This window comes from Trichosurus vulpecula, chromosome 4, assembly GCF_011100635.1.
Source record: "Trichosurus vulpecula isolate mTriVul1 chromosome 4, mTriVul1.pri, whole genome shotgun sequence".
In the NCBI taxonomy this organism is placed as follows: domain Eukaryota; kingdom Metazoa; phylum Chordata; class Mammalia; order Diprotodontia; family Phalangeridae; genus Trichosurus; species Trichosurus vulpecula.
Genome location: NC_050576.1, coordinates 356,819,184 through 356,824,607, shown reverse-complemented (window position 1 = coordinate 356,824,607; position 5,424 = coordinate 356,819,184). Strand labels below are relative to the sequence as shown.

The window sequence follows — 5,424 nt, the reverse complement described above, 5'->3', positions numbered from 1 at the left end:
ATGTTTTATACTGTTTCCCCCCTTCAAAATGCTCTTCTAAAAAAATTCTCCAGATGATGTGATTTTGTTTCCTTTAGAATTTCTAGGCATGGCCAAGTATGAAAATTTGAATTGTTACCTGAGATACTGTCTATTGATACAAATGTTTCTTGATTACTTTTGACCTAGCATCTAGTTAAATTATTCATAATGATTGAACATTCAGAAGTTTAATTGAAGAATGTATAGAATACTCTAAGAGTGGAGTGTGGCCGGGCGGCTCGGACCGAGCAGGTTTTTCTCCACCGTGTGGATTGTCTAGTGTACACTGCCAGTCTCTTGTCATTCACCATGGCTTCTTCTGATATCCAGGTGAAGGAACTAGAGAAGCGTGCCTCCGGACAGGCGTTTGAGCTGATACTTAGTCCTCGTTCAAAAGAAGTAGTCCCAGAATTTCCCCTTTCCCCTCCAAAGAAGAAAGATCTTTCCCTGGAAGAAATTCAGAAGAAACTAGAAGCTGCAGAAGAAAGACGCAAGTCTCATGAAGCTGAAGTCTTGAAGCAGCTAGCTGAGAAGCGGGAGCATGAGAAGGAGGTGCTTCAGAAAGCAATTGAAGAAAACAACAACTTCAGTAAAATGGCGGAAGAGAAACTGACCCACAAAATGGAAGCTAACAAGGAGAACTGAGAGGCACAAATGGCTGCTAAGCTGGAGCGCTTGCGGGAGAAGGATAAGCACATGGAGGAAGTGCGGAAGAACAGAGAGTCCAAAGACCCTGCTGATGAGAACGGAGCTGACTAGCTGGCCAGGAGCTGGCTTCTCCCCCTCCCGAGCATCCAAAGACTGAACTGGCCAGTGTCGCTTTTATTTTATTCCTCTTGACAAATATTCTAGAAACTGATGTAGAATCCGAACCGTACAGATGTTGTTGGGGGCAGAGGGGGAGAAACTGCAAGTGTTTTGCTCTTTTTCTAAAGTGTTGAAGTCTTTCTAACGTAGCTATTTTTCTTGTTGCATCTTTTCTATTCCAGTATGCTCGGTGCTGGGTTAATGGCTAGTACTGTATCGGCTCTGTGAAAACATGTTTGTGAAAGGAATCTGTAGTATGCTTCTTTCCAGCTGTTAGATGCTGAATATATCTGTCTGTTCACTTTTGAAACCTGATCTTTGTCCCGGTCTTTCCAGATACTACTGTACTTGAATGGTTAATAAAACTGCACAGTGCTGTTAAAAAAAAAAAAAAAGAATACTCTAAGAGACTAGGTTCAAGTTCTAATTCTGCCCTTATTAACTGTGTGTCTATTTAAGTAAGATATTGAGTCTCTCCATTATAGGTCTATGATAAAGAAAGGAGTATTCACAACTTTATGCTACTTCTGTAATTAAACAAGTATACACTGATTGGAAATGTATAGAGCTATATATCCATCTTGACTATATTCTCACTTTTGGGATAACAGACACAAATTATACCTGCTTTATCTTTCTCAGGAGATACTCTAAAGTAAGCCCAAGGCACAGATTTACAATGGCTCTATGTATCATACTTCCAGGATTGAATCCAATCCTTTTTCTCCTAGAGTTCTAGAATGGATGCTGAACCTTGAGTACCATATGAATGACTGGGGTTATATTTAAGCACCATTTTGTCTATTGGAAATAAATTAAAATGCCTTGGAATTTAATTCAAGTGAGACCTGAATGAAACAAATAGTTTGAGGCTTTAAAATTGTTCAGGTTTGCATTTTTTTAAATTTAAATGTCAGTGCCAAATAAGATTCCTAAAATAATATGTCTATTTTTAACTAGCCACAAAAATGTTTAAAAGGCTATAAATGCTTTGTTTTTGCTGTTTTCTATCCACAAGGGAAATATTTATTATTCTTGATGTTTTCAGTGCTCAAAAAAACCCAAAATTACGTCACTATGTAAGGGTCAAGGAACAGTGGCCAACTGTGGCAGACCAAAACAATATTCACTTGGAAAGCTCTACCTCAGATCAGACACAAACAGTACACATGATTATTTAGAAGGGAGATGTCTCTAAATTTTCCTGTGTGTTGTAGCTCTTTTGGGCTACCAAAGTTCTGCTTTGCTCATTGATCACCACATCTTCTTTAATGCAGGCATGCCATGATGGGAAATCCTGTACCAGTGTCTCCCCTGTATCACAATCTATTCCAACATTATGTAGAGACCTTGCAACTATATTTGTATCACTTCTGCTGACCTCCATGTGAGCACTTGCCTTGTGTGAGTTCTCCATAAAAAGAGTTATTTAAGCAAACTAAAGTTTGGCATTTGAACAATGTGGGCAGTCATTTCAGTTGTGCTCTCTGCAGGAGAGTTTGAATCTTTGACAGTTCAGCTCAAGAAAGGACTGCAGTGTCCAGTATCTTATCTTGCCAGGTGATCTTCAGAATCTTTCTAAGAAAATTAAAATGGAACAATTGACTTTCCTGACAAAGAACTGCTATACACCCTAGGGTTCATAGACATACAACAAAGAAATCAGCACAATGGCTCTGTAGACTTCCAATACAGCAGGCAGCCTAATACCTCTTCTCTCTGACACTTTCTCTTCTGAGACTCCCAATCATTGAGCTAACTCTGACAATGCATCATCAACTTCATAATCTATGAGTGTATCCTTCAAAAGCATACTGTTGGATCATAGCTAAAATGGTGGAGAAAAGGCAGCAACTTACCAGAGTTCTGAAAATCCTTCCAAACACATTTAAATAAGGCCATAAAACAATTTATAGAACAGAAGACCCCACTAAAGGATGAAATGAAATAATGTTCCAGCCAAATGACTTAAAAAAAGTCTTCAGGAAAGGTCTGTCACACCTAGGTGACAGTGGAGCACAGTCAAGTACAGAATGCACCAGAACAGCCCCACCCCAGAAAAACAGGAGCTGGCCTTGGGAATGACTGAATCAGAAGCTACAACAGCTACTTCTGGAGCTCTCAGCCCATAGTCGGTAAGAGGGCCAAATAACTAGTCAAAATGAGATTACAGGGGTCTTTTGCTAGCACTGAGAGAGGACTCTTGCTTTACCCATACTTTGATCTGGGAACCAGTCCTTGGTGGTAGTCCCAGGGTTAGGAGGAGCACTAGGACAACAGACCTTATTGCCACAGTGGAGTGGGGACTCTTGTAACATTTCAAGGAAGAAAAGAATTCTTGTGTTCTCTCACCGACCAGAGCACATTCCAGGAGAGTAGTAAACAAACCTCTTTTTGATCGCACTACCATAGATGTGAAATATTATAAGTCCTTAGAAGTGTCTCTGAAAATAGCTGCACAAAGACCATGAAACGTAGGACAGTGCACCCTTCAACATGGAATTAAAGCCCTACTTTAACAAAGAGTTAAAAGGCAAGTAATAGGCTGGGGAAATGAGCAAAGAACAGAAAAAAAAATCTGACCATAGAAAGTTACTGTGGTGACAAGGAAGATCAAAACAGACACTCAGGAGATGATAACAAAATCAAAGCTCCTATATCTAAAGCCTCCAAGAAAAATACAAATTGGCCTCTGGCCATGGAAGAGCTCAAAAAGTTTTTGGAAAGTCAATTAAAAGAGGTAGAAGAAAAATTGGGAAGAGAAATAAGAGTAATGCCAGAAAATAATGAAAAACAAGTCAACAGCTTGGTAAAGGAGACACAAAAAATGCTAACAAAAGTAACACCTTAAAAAACAGACTATACCAAATGGTAAAAGAAGCAAAAAAAGCCAATGAGGAGGAGAAAGACTTCAACAGTGGAACTGGCCAAATGGAAAAGGAGATACAAAAGCTCAAGGAGAAAAATGAATCCTTAAAAAATAGAATTAAGGAAGTGGATGCTATTGATTTTGTGAGAAATCAAGACAAAATAAAAAATGGATGAAAAAATAAAAGACAATGTGAGAGATCTCATAAGAAAAAATAACTGTCCTGGAAAACAGGTGCAAGATAGAAAATTAAAAAAAAATATTGGACTCTCCAAAAGCCATGATCAAAAAAGGAAGAAAAAAAAGGGTCTGGACATCTTTCACAAAATTATCAGGGAAAACTTCCCTGAGAGTCTAGCACCAGAAAGTTAAAGTAGAAATTGAAAGAATCCACTGATCACCTACCAAAAGTGATCCTGAAATGAAAGCTCCCAGAAACATTACAGCCAAATGCCAGAACTCCCAGGTCATGGTGAAAAGATTGCAAGCAGCCAGAAAAAAATTTCAAGTATCATGGAGCCACACTCAGGATGACACAAGCTTCTGTATTAAAGCATCAGAAGGTTTCAAATATGATATTTTGGAGGACAAAAGAGCCAAGATTACAACTAAGAATTGCCTACCCAGAAAAACTGAGTATAATCCTTCAGGGGAAAAATGAATATTCAACGAAATACAGGATTTTCAAGTATTCTTGATGAGGAGACCAGAGCAAAATAGAAAATTTGATTTTCAAATACAAAACTCAAGATAAGCACAAAGAAGGTAAACAGAAAAGGGAAATCATGAGGGACTTAATGAGGTTAAACTGTTTATATTCTTACATGGGAAAATGTTACTTGTGATTCATAAGAACTTTCTCATTATTAGGGAGGTTAAAAGGAGTATATATTGACAGAGGGCACAAGGGTGAGTTGAGTATGAAGGGATGATATCTTTAAAAAAAATCAAAATTTACAGTTGCAAGAGGAATGTACTGGGACAAAGGGAAAGGGAGAGCTAGGATGTGGTAAATTATCTCACATAAAAAAGGAAAGAAAAAGCTTTTACAATGGAGAGGGAGATGGGAAGGTGAGGGGGAGTGAGCAAACTTTACTCTCACCAGAATTGGCTCAGAGAGGGAATAACATACACACTCAAATGGGTATAGAAACCTATCTTACCCTACAGAAAAGTAGGAGGGAAGGGGGATAAGAAAAGCTGGGGCTGATAGAAAAGAAGACAGATTGGTAGAGGGGATAATCAGTGGGCAAAGTACTTTTGAGGAGTGACAGGGCAAAAAAAAAGAGAGAGAATAGAATAAACAGGGGAAAACAGTGTGGAGGGAAATGCAGTTAGCAATAGTCACTGTAAAAAAAAAATTGAAGCAAGTTTCTCTTATGAAGCCCTCATTTTTCAAATGTAAAGAAAACTGAGTCAAATTTATAAAAATAAGATCCATTTCCCAGTTGATAAATGATCAAAATATGTGAACAATTTGCAAATGAAGGAATCTAAGCAATCTATAGGCATATAAAAAATGTTCTAACTTACTATTGATTGGAGAAATGCAAACTAAAACAATTCTGAGGTACTACCTCATACCTATTAGATTGGCTGCTAGGACAGAAAAGGAGAATGAGGGGCAGCTAGGTGGCACAGTGAGTAGAGCACCGGCCCTGGAGTCAGGAGGACCTGAGTTCAAATTTGGCCTCAGACAAATTTGCCTTGGGCAAGTCACTTAACCC

General features: G+C 38.5%; 1 pseudogene; it reads left to right on the top strand.

Annotated features, from left to right (window-relative positions):
* Positions 1 to 253: 253 nt before the first annotated feature.
* On the top strand, positions 254 to 1,039 carry LOC118847975 (annotated as a pseudogene).
* The last annotated feature ends 4,385 nt before the right edge of the window (positions 1,040 to 5,424 follow it).